At 43.2% G+C, this 11,681-nt stretch overlaps 1 long non-coding RNA gene across 2 annotated transcripts in view; it reads right to left on the reverse strand.

Annotated features, from left to right (window-relative positions):
* LOC123020074 overlaps positions 1-11,459 on the reverse strand; it is a 53,746-nt gene extending 42,287 nt beyond the window's left edge. For both annotated transcript variants that reach the window (XR_006414022.1, XR_006414024.1), the window contains exon 1: positions 11,279-11,459. This is a non-coding gene — a long non-coding RNA (uncharacterized LOC123020074). The remainder of the gene's footprint in view (positions 1-11,278) is intronic.
* Between the last annotated feature and the right edge of the window lie 222 nt (positions 11,460-11,681).

Genomic DNA, 11,681 nt, shown 5'->3' on the forward strand with positions numbered 1-11,681 from the left:
ACATGGCATTATGGGAAAATAAAATGGCCACCTGCTGCCAGTTCTGTGTTAGTGTTTTGACCACAATGCCCTGAGGAACAGAAAAGTGGAAGGTCGGCATGTGCTAAATATCACTTATTCTCTGTGGTTGAAGGGATCAGATTCACAGAACGGATGCATTTGATTTCTTAAGAGTTACCTCATATGGACACATCTTCTGTTGCCGTTACTGTGGTCAAAACTAGCATTTGTATTTAATCACATCTGCAGATTTCATTAAAATTCAGTTTTTGCCAAAAAAATGTATCAAATATGTTATCATGTGTCTTCTTCATAGAAAGGTTATGGAATCACATCACTGGTCCACATCAAAGAAGGGATTTCAAAAGCCTCAGGACTTCCAAGCCACAAACATAACTCATGATCAGGCCTCCACAGTCTCAAAGGTTTGGCCTCTCAGGTTGCATCCAGCTCTCTGGCTGGAGGGACTGTGCCACTTCTGTTTGTTTAGTTCACACCAACATCAGAGCAGGTCAGTACCAAGACAGCTGGACAATCAGAGAGGTCTGAAGAAGAGAAGGAGGCTGCAAGAATGAAGATCTCCGAGGACAAGGGAGAGATTCTGGGAGAATGAAAATGCAGCCCATTATACTGTTCAGCACTCATCTGCCATTTAAGAATGCCTTTATTCATCTGGGTGAAGGGAAATTTTCACTGAAGGTTCCTCTGAACTTCTGCCAAAGCTCAATGCAGCAGTGTAAGGAGAACATTATCAGAGAACACAAATGGGCTCACGCCACAGCAAAGCTGAACTCGGGGGCTTTGGGGTCAGGGCAGGGCAGGGCAGGGCAGGAAGGATCTTTCAGTCAGGATTTCAGCCATGAAGCCACCCTGATTACCAAACTCCAAGGTGCGTGAATGGCTTTCCTGAGTTCCTTGCCACATCACCAGATCACTAGCACTACCATTGCTTTGTGGGAGGAGTTGATTTTGTATAGGAGCATGAACATTGCAAACATGACTGATAATTCTAATTACCCATGATGTCTCTTTGTTTGAGCAGATCAAGCACCAATCTTATTTCAACACATCTGATTGATCTTTGATGAGGCAAGGTGACTCTCCGATTAGCCTACAAAGAGTGAGGCGTTCATTTCATAAGCCACTCATTGAGATGCTGTAATGAGTGAGTTTGGCATGAAGCTTTCATTATCAATGAGATGACATCAACTATAATGAAAACTAGAGCTGTGAGCTAATGGCTGCTCAACATTCTCCACCCTATTTGTGGACAGAAAAATTGGGTGGGGAGCACAAACAATTTCACTGAATTTCTCTGTGGGGGTGAGATGAGAAACTCTCCAGTTCCTTCTTGGAGGTAGAACTCGCCAAGGGTTGTTGCACAGCTTCATTCTTCTTTTTTCCCTATGGATTTTGGGTTTGTTGCAACTGGCCACAACATCAACTGGTCCCCATTTTGCATCCTGCAGAGTGCAAATGTGAGAGGCAGCATTGTGCCTGGCTCCGGAAGAAATGTGGAGCTGGCACCATTCCAAAACCGGTGCTCCAATTTTTGAATCTTTTCTTCCCCATGAAATAAGTGTCCATTTCCCCCACCCCCCATTCTGAGGACACTTAATTTATTTTGAATTTTTTCAGTGGTAGTTTTGAGCTCACCTAACCATTTCAAGATGGCAAAGGGAGCTGAGTGTATGTTTTATCTTTCTATAATATCTATCTCTGTTGCCCTGTAGATTCCCAGGCTGCCCACACTTCCTGATCTAAAAAACCACTATAGTGGGATTATTGCAGACGTCATTTCCTGGGCTTTAACTGAAGAGCAGGAAACCAAGGTAGCTGCCGGCTGCCAGAGATATGGTTGTACAATGGAAGGCAGGACTTGCAGACAGACCTTGGTCATCTTGTAAGTAAGAACCCTGAATACCACCCCAGAAACATTATCTGAATTTTTCTTTTCCTCTTCTTTTCAAAGCAATTCATTTTCATCAGTCTGAATCAGAACGGTCAGAATACATGTGGAATAAATTTTTGGCATGGCACAGATGAAAATAAGATCCTTGAATGGTGATCCATCAGCATACACCTCAACCCAGCTCAGTAGCTCATTACTGGTTGCACATATTTGAATGATTATTTGTTTCTCATTACTTGCAGATGCTCACTGAGAGCATATTTTAGACTCTCACTGGAACAGAATTCAGTTTCTTGGTCTTCAGAAAAGGTAATGAGCCCCTCAAAACCAAGCTACCTTGCTGTTTGAGCAAATACAGCCAGCCCGCTACATTTTCAGGGGTTAGGGGTACAGAAAAAGCCATGAATATATCTAGTCCTGCACCCCAAACCTAAGCACTTAATACTGTCGACCATCCGTGTACTGTCGACCATTCATCTACCTCTCTCTTCCAGACCTTGTTCTGATCCAGCCATGCTCCTCGTCTCCATTTATTATATTCTTATATTCTTATTCCCTGCCCTCCCTTTCACTCACCAGAGCCTCCTCTTTGCACCAAGGAAATGCTGAAGGGATTTTCTCCTCCAGATGGGTGAGAAAGAAGGCATGATTCAGAGGCCCTTCCTCTGTCTCTTTTTCCTTTCTCCCATCTCTTTCTCTCATAATGACAGTTTTACACAGTAGATCTCAAAACTCCCCCCACAAAAAAATCCTGTTTAGAGTAATTATTGATGGCAAACTCAAAAATCATCAGATTTGCAAAAGTTAAATGCACAAAAGTCAAGGTTTGACTGTATGCTGCATCAAGAACAAGCATTTTGTTAATACTTTCTGCTTGCCTTCCTCGCCAGGGATTTTGTGGATATCATACATATGGGAAGAAGAATTTCTGGGGCGCAGAGATCCATCTTCTCCCCAACCCACCTTGAACCAGCTCTCAGCCCAACCTACCTCACAGGGTTGTTGTTGTGGGGATAAGATGGAGGAGGAGAATGATGTAAGCTGCCTTGAGCCTTTTGTAGGAAAAAGGCAGGATATAAATTGGAAAAGAAAAAAAAAAAAAAACGCTCTACCGCAGAATTGCTTTTGAATTGGCCACCCTAGCAGCAGCAGCAACACTTTTCTCAGGGAACCAAGGCACATGAAGAGCATATACCTTATTTGCAAGCAGAAATTTATTCTTGGAATGCTTTTGGAAACAAGGTTCTGCTTGCAAACACGCAGAGCACTCCTCACGCACCATATTGCTTTGCAAGTTTGCAGTGCTATTCGCTGCCACCACTATCACCATGGATTTGAAAGGGGGCACAAAAAGGTTTATGGGGTCACATGCAGCCTGTGTTGCCCAGCCCTCTTGTATAACATGTATTTCCAGTTTAACAGGGGGTAATGAGGGCTGCCATCACAGCCCTAAAATGAGAGGAGACCTGCAGGCAAAGAACCAAGCAGAGGTAAGGGGAAATTAATGCAGCTAGGAATTTCTATCCTGGAGTAGACTGATGAAGGTGTTTGCCCTCCTATAAAACCATTTCCAAAGCAGCCTGGTAAAACTGTTATACCTGACTCCCCAGGATCCTGACATAATAGAAATACCTATCAGCTTTCTCAGGGCATTCAGGGTAGGCATAACCCCTCTAGGCTCCAGATAGGCATGACACGGCCAAACACTAGAATAATCAGCTGTCTCAGGGTATGCATGATAGGCTTAGCTCTCCTAAGCTCTAGCCCATTCAAATGTCTAGTAACTGCCTCAGAGAATTCCCTCAGAAAATGGAAAAAGCTTACCAAAGATGTAATGGGCAAAGATTGCTTAGAAGGTGTAAATTAAAAGATAAAACTTACTGCTAAAATCTGCTTCTGTATATCTGCTTCTGCTTCTTGCTTAATTGCTGCTATGTGATTCTGTAACTCCCCATTGTCGCCATTGTTCTGATTTCTGCCAAAAACTGATTGTATTGTTTCCCATTTACCGAAAACTCACTGTGAAGCTATAAAAACCTCATTCAAACTCCACCCGGGACCGCATTCTAACCATGAATGTTGGTCCCTGCAAGAAATCTTGCAGGTAATAAACTCCTCTTTATTTTTACCATCCGGTCTCTGGTCTCATCTGTAACACCGCGGATTACAACACTCCCAAGCCCTGCTTGCTGCCTGCCTGTCTACCCACTTCACCCACTTTCTGTCTATTTCTTTGGCCCAGACAACAGTGGAGGGGAGCAGGAGGAAGAGCAGGTGACCCTCCCTTCTTGCTCCCTGGTTCCCCACCTGTCCACCAAGCGAGTGGAAGCAGTGATGAGAAAGGGGATGAGGACAGCCTTAGCAGCTGCTGACAATGGTAGTGACGAGGGAGACTTGCTGAGAAAGGGCCCTTATTGAGGATATCTTGCCCAAGAACTCTCAACAGCCAGGGCTCCATTGGGAGCCTCCAGGATGGGACCCATAGTCTTTTAGAAGAATGCTCAGTACAACCATCCGTCCCTCTGCTCTTTATGATTCAGGTTGCTTCACAATAATAGGATCATTTACTATAATGCAGTGTGTGTACAAAAGATCATAATCTTCTAAGGCCTGCTTGACTTTTGTCAAGACAAAAGGCCTGGCAATAAAGCAGGCCTTTTGAAACACAGCAAAGGATGAAGCCATCCTTTGTTGCCTTTCCAAAGAGCTGCTTGCAACAAGCAATATTGCACTCTTGCAACACGCAATATTAGCTGGTCATGTTTATGCATTTCCAGGGAACAATGAGAAAATGTTGCACCTGTACAAGGGATTACATTAGAACTGAGCCTGATGTAGCTAATCAATTTGCAAACGCCTGGAATGGAAGCACAAGTCAAGAAATGAATATTCTAGATTTAGATCTAGAGTTGGCTGACGGACTTCCATGCCAGACAAGGAAACAATTGGCTACAGAGCTTGTGCTTTCCTGAAGTGGACAGTTAAGGGATGCTGGGAAGCCAATATTGTGCGATGGTGCATTTTGGACAACAGTTAGACTGTGGGGTGATGACCAAGGACACCTGGGTTCAAGTCCCCACTCAGCCATGAAGCTCACTGGGTGGCTTTGGACCAGTCACTGACTCTCAGCCTAACCTACAGGATTGTTGTGAGGATAACATGAGAAAAAGGAGAACTGTCTAAGTCACCTTGAGATTCTTGCAAGAGGAAATATGGTAAGAGAAACAGAAGGAGGAAGAAGAGGAAGAATGCTCAAAGTCCAGGGTGAACAAAACTGATGATTGGAAGGTATGAGACTACAGCATGCACAGGGACAGAAAAACTCCAGCTTCAGCTCCAGCCCCAGCTCCTGTCCTCATCACTGCCGCCCACATGGGCACATTGATGACAAAAGGAGAGACCCTCCTGTATCCATTTTGCAGAATGACGGCACTTGCTTTTGCAGGGTTCCTGACTGCATGGAGCACAGCACTGAGGGCATTGCCCCTGTCAGACTGTTTCCCTCGATGCAGACAAGGTGCCAGAAGCAATGACTGAAGTGGTGAAAGGGAAGCCCTCCCCTCTTAATGAATTCTTTTAACACCATCAGAAGAATGGCTAAGGGGGGCCGTGTGCTCGTATACACCAGTTGCTGTGCAATATGGGCAGAGGGTGCTGTTGCTGCTTTCCTACCTGTGGGCACCTGTGGGGAGCTGGTTGGTGACTGGTGACCGAACAAGATGCTGGGCCAGGTGGATCTTTGGTCTGATCTGGCACAGTCCTTCTTATGTCCTCATGAGCGAAACCACCCAGCCCTGCACCCTGAGTGACTCCAAGGAGAGCTGTGCCTGTACCGGAAAATGCCCTAGTGCTATGTTAATTATTCCATGCAAATATACTCTCAGCTGCATCTGGTGGAGATTATTTTTGGCATGTCTGAACTGCCCCTCAGTGTGTGAAAGGAAGGACATGTTTCGTGGGCAGCCGAAGCCAGAATGAGAAGAATTGGGCCTCAAACTGTCACTGTTGGGAGATCAGAGGCCTCTCTGTGCTTCAAGTGAGATATGGAGGAAAAAGCTCCTGCTTCAGTAGAAGCTGCCCTCATGGAACAATGATGTTGTTGATGGCAAGTACGAAATGGCAAACAAATGAATAGGCATTTTGTGGGGAACCCCTGGAAAGCAACGAGTTTTGCTAGCTGGCTTAAAGGCTGCCGAACAAAGACAGTCTGTCAAGCACAAGATGAAGAAAAGAAAATATTGTGGTTGGTTTCTGTGCGGGTTAACAACACAAATGGCACCAAGAAAAATGTGAAAAGGAACACTGAATAAGTGCTTTAAAGAAGTCCAGAAATACTAGGTTGGCTGCTCACATGGATCTTTCTACAACGATCTGTCACCATAGGCTCTTCCAGCCCTATGCAGTAGAAGTTCTGTCCTAATCTTGGTGACTCTAAATGTGTTGGATCACAAAGCTCATGATCCCCAGCCAACATAACAGGCTGAGGATCATGACAATTGCACAGGAGTAGACTTCTCTGCCTCTCCTTCCCAGGGTAACCCTTCTAGCCCCCAAAAGATGCCACACAAAGCACCAGGAGACCCTGCTGGATCTGGTAAGCTGTAAGGTAGACATGGAGAGGGAACCCCCAAACTTGGTTGAAGGACCTTCCATGAGTGGAGCCCTTTCTCTCATGAGAAGTCCCTTCCTCTGGTGCAGGGATAGGCAGGTTGGAGCCTGTGTGCCCTCAGACACATTTCTTACCATGTATCCTTGTTTTTCTTTCCTTTTAATAATACTTAAAAGAAACTGAAAAAAGAAAGAAAAGGAGACACTTTGGAGGTGCCAAGAAAGGTGTCTCAGATACATTGGTGCCCAGAGGCTCCACATGGCCTGTTGCCTTCTTCCTGGATGCATCAAAGCCTGATGGATGCCTCTAGCTGTACTGTCCACAACAAATGGCTTAAAACCACACACAAACACAGAATGCAAGAAATGAGTGATCATATTTCCTTCACATCTGACTGCAACCATGTTCAGAGTGACTCCATGGATGCATTACGCTACCCTAGCGAACAAAACTGTTTTATTCAGAACATGGGGATCACAATCTGAGAGACAGCCGTAAATCTATGCAGTGACATCAACTGAGACATCTAACAAGAAATTTCTATCCTAGCAAGATTCTGAATACTTCATAATGGACTTGCAAGCCCTTTGGGTTTTCTATGGTTTTTTAATAAAAGTTTGTTTACAGGAGCCCGCTCAACACTTGACAGATGCTGAATCAACCTGTGCCAGTCATGTACCAGTGCCACTCATATCAATCATGGCTTCCATTCATGATGGCTCAACTGAAGGACCGCCTGCACCTATATATTCCTACCTGCCCCCTCAGATCAGCTCAGGAGACCCTTCTATGAGAGCCACCCCTCAGGGAGATGAGAGGGGTAGCAACCAGGCCAAGGCCCTTTTCCACTGCTGCTCCCCATCTTTGGAACTCCCTCTAAGGAAATTCTCTTGGGACCATCTTTATTTTCCTTTCGGCACCAGGCAAAGACATACTTTTTTAGAAAAAAAAATTAACAATCAGCCCCTGAATGCTGTGGTCCTTTTTATACTGTTATTATAGATGTTTTAATTTGTTAGTGTTTTAATAGGTTTTTAATGCATTTCATTATGTTTTAATATGTTTAATGTATTGTAAGCCACCTAAGAAGGCCTCAGCAGTTATAGGCGGCCTATAAATACATGCACAAATGAACGAACTAACGAACCGCAACTTGATTCTCAGTTTAAAGGACTACAGCAAATCCCCCGTATCTGTTGGCTTGGTTACCGCAGTTTTGGCTTATCATGGTTGACCTTGGCCCAAAAGATAAGTCATAAAGTTCCTAATGAAGTCTTAACATGCTTCCTGTAAGCCAACATTCTTGATTTACTAGGTAAAGAAAAGGATTCGTATGCTGAGGTAAGAATGAACAAAATTGAGAAAAAGAAATTTCTATAGTTTGGGTTTATTTTGAGGCTTGCTACAGCCCACGGGTACCCACTTGTAGTTCTCAAGCATGTGACATTTACTGTACATGGTCTTTCTGTTGAGCAAACCTGGCCACTCCTGGCATATAGTATAGTGCTTGCTATTATCTGCTTTTTCAGGTATAAAAATGAAATAAAATAGATGCAAATGTAGAAATAATGCCTATACTTTGCTAGACATGCAATGCATCCTAGCCAAGTGAGGAAGACTCTAATCTGTGTGTCTACTCTATCTGTTCTCCAGGTTTGGTTGAGGGGCACCTTCAAGGTCTTTGCTTTCCCTCCTGATGGTCCATTATGCTTCAGCCAAAATCTGACTGAGCAGCCCTTTAAATTGCGGACTCCTTTCAATGGAGCATCTTCATCCGAACAATAGGGCACAGAGCCATCCTACAAAGGCAGACAACACTTGATTTAATCCTGACTGGTGCCCATCATCAGTCGGGTCCCCCAAGTGCTCAGAAACAGTAATCCATTTGCTAATGCATTCAACATGAATATAAGTAGAAAGTTTTCCATACAGTCTTGATTAGATGATAACTTAAATGGAGCTCATTGGGACAGTTCACAGGGCCACATCTCCAGGGAAAATTCAGAAAAGCTTAATTGCCCAAGCAAGACCAAGTTGGTCCTAAATACTTTGCATTACAAAAGGGAACAAGATACTGTTTCTGAAAGAATTATCTCTCCATCCTCCAAAGTAACCATAAGAATCACAGCTAAGTACAGAACAAAACGGTATCAGGAAGAGGGGAACACAGATATCACCATCCCTAAGATGAAAGTGTCCTTGGTGAGCACCTGGGAATGCTGGCTCTATTACAGCCCTGGGAGAGTCAGCAGGGTGAGGTCTCTACAGGAGGTTATCTGAAATGACTATAATAGAAATAGTGTCAGCTACAATGTGAATTGCAGATTAGGAGAAGAATAAACAAGTCCAAGAGTAGTTAGGAGACAGGAGTCAAGGAAAGACAAAAGAAGGCTTCCTTGAACAAGAGAAAGTCTTGCTTGACTGAACTCAATAAAAAGGAATTCAAATACTGGCAAATGTAAGTTGTCAAGAAGGCAAGGTCAAACTCAAAAAAGGAGTTGATTATCACATTGCTAAAATTATTTTTTTTAAAAACTTGTTTCAGTGCTACAGCAAAAGCAGGAAACCAGACTAAGAAACGGATTAATTATCAGAGTTGTAATAGAATGGACATAAGCACTGTGGTTCCCCAAGGATCTGTTTTAGGCCCACAATACAGCCTGGAATTAGGTCTGACCATCAACATAGCAAACATCTGTGGATGAGCCCAAATTATTTTATGTACTGAAATCCCAATCAACCTCCATTTATCCAGTTGGCAAAGAGGCCTTCTGGAACCCCAGGGGGATTTCTGAACTGGATAAATATGCATTAAATTGTATTGGGATGACAAATCTTCCATTTCCAGTTGAAGGATTCTGAACTAACTGTGACTTCCCAGTTCACAGGAGCTACTGGGGTCAGAACCGGAGCATCTTCTTAAGTAGTGATATTCTTCTGGTTGTTCAAGAAAGGGCTGGCTGGAAAAGGTTTTATTCCTGGAATGGGATTTCACTTGAGCAACAGCAGCCTTTTGTCTTCTCTTATTCTCTAACACTCCTGGTTTCCTTCATCAGCCCAGAGCCCCAGGGAATGTAATCAGCATAATAATCACATCACTGGATGGTCTAACTGGATAAACAGCACCTTTAGTGATGCAGTTGTTTTTTGCCCCCAACCATATCAAGAGGGGATGCACAGAGGCTTAATCAACTTCTGCATTCCTTCTTCATACAAATTAGCCAGACCCATTTAGCTCTGTGCAGAAGACCTGAAGCCCAAGCTAGCAATGAGCTGTTGCTGTCTTCAGAAAAGAATCTGACAATTTGCACAAGTGAAGATTCACATGGATTTTTCCTAACAAAGTCACTTGGTTCACATTGCATGCTGATTCTGACACACCAGTTGCTTTATCATTGTTGTTTTTAACTACAAATTGTCTTTCCTTAGCCTGAATGTAACCTTGGACTGCCAAGGAACTAATAAATGAACATTTCTAAAGGAAAGCAAAGTAGGCAAGAACTAGGCTGTGCATCTTCATGTAACCCAGAATTACTCATTGATTTATTTGTTTATTAGATTTTATACACCCATTTAGTTATTATTTAAAGAACTCAAAGTGATTTTCAGCATTCTTCTCCTGCTGCTCTCAGTTTTATCCCCACAACAATAACCCTGTAAGGAAGGTGGGGCTGAGAGTCTGTGGCTGGCCCAAAGTCACCCAGTTAGCTCCATGGATGAGTGGGAAATAGGACTCAGGCGATCTCAGGCGATCAGTCCCATGCTCTTCACCACTATACAACACTGGCTGTCATATTCCTTGCAATTGTCTTTAGGAGGCAAGATAAGATGCCAGCTCATGTAAATGCCACTGTACTATTGGTTTCCAGTTGTATACCTAGAGTTGCAAAGAAAAAATCCTCCCATTTCACTGCTCAGTTCAGAAACAGTATACCTTGATCTATTCAGAAATTGATATTTGATCTGTTAAATCATTTACTGACTGACTGACTGACTGGATTACTTTAGCCAAGGTTAACCATGCTGGTGAACCTATCTTAAGGTATGGAATTCAGCACCATGGATATCTCCAAGAAAGCTCAAAGAAAAGCTGCAAAGGATGAGAAGCCCCCTGGACACAAGAGTTACCAGCCTCCCTTGTCTAGCTCTACTTTCTGAAGCCAACCAAGGTGGCATCAGGGAATAAGGAAAATAGGCCTGTTCATCTGTGGCTTTGTTAATATAAGAGTGTTATACTTCACTGCATTTTCTGATCTATCTCTGCATTTTGGGGTCTATTTTAGTCAAGGCAAGAGGCAGATTGGAATTACAACTCACTTATTTGTTTTCAGAAATGTTCATCTGCCATTACTTCTCTATCCCAAAATGCACTGCCAGGTGTACTCTGATAATTGCAACAATTATGACTTGACTAATTCATTGAGAGTGCAAATATCCATTTTGAATATGGACCTATTTAAATCCTCCCTTCATGGCCCTAAAACCTGGCTAATTTGTTGGACTTTTCTATTTCTTCCCCCATCCCCTGCATGATGAAAGGTTCTGGAGAACTGAAAAGCTTTCACAATTTTGTGGAATTTTGCTTGGGCCTAATAAAAGGATTGCCCAGATATTAATTTGGGATTGTTTTGCTTCATGGACCGGCATTGTCATGTGTAAAAGGCACCTAAACCGTTCCATTTTTAAGCAGGCATTGTCCATAGTGCAGACTTTTCTGTTGAGAATTTATTTATATATGAAATAATCTGCATATTTACCCTCTGATTTCAGTGTCACCCTTCTTCAGTATCCTGGCTTTTGTGATTACAGCTAGAGTCCAGGAGATGAGTTGGATGGACGGGATGTCATATTGAGAAGATGCATAGATAGATCCATGAGATAACACTTAACTGAGCAGCGAGTGAATTGAGAGTGACAGTAGCAGTTCACTGGAGATAACAGGCTGAAAAAAAAGACAGGAAGCCAGTGAGACATGACAAAGAGCATAAATGAAATTAATCTTCTTCCTGCTGACAATAATTTTTAGGCTGGTCACAGCAGTTCATTTCTGGGCTGTACCAGTCACAATAATATTCTCAATGTAATCTCCAAATTTACCAGGAGTGGCTTTTGGCCTCAGTACACACAAATTATTACGACAAACTATTTAGCAACAACAAT

The sequence above is a fragment of the Varanus komodoensis genome, unplaced genomic scaffold (genome assembly GCF_004798865.1).
Source record: "Varanus komodoensis strain SLA01 unplaced genomic scaffold, ASM479886v1 scaffold13_3, whole genome shotgun sequence".
Lineage (NCBI taxonomy): Eukaryota > Metazoa > Chordata > Lepidosauria > Squamata > Varanidae > Varanus > Varanus komodoensis.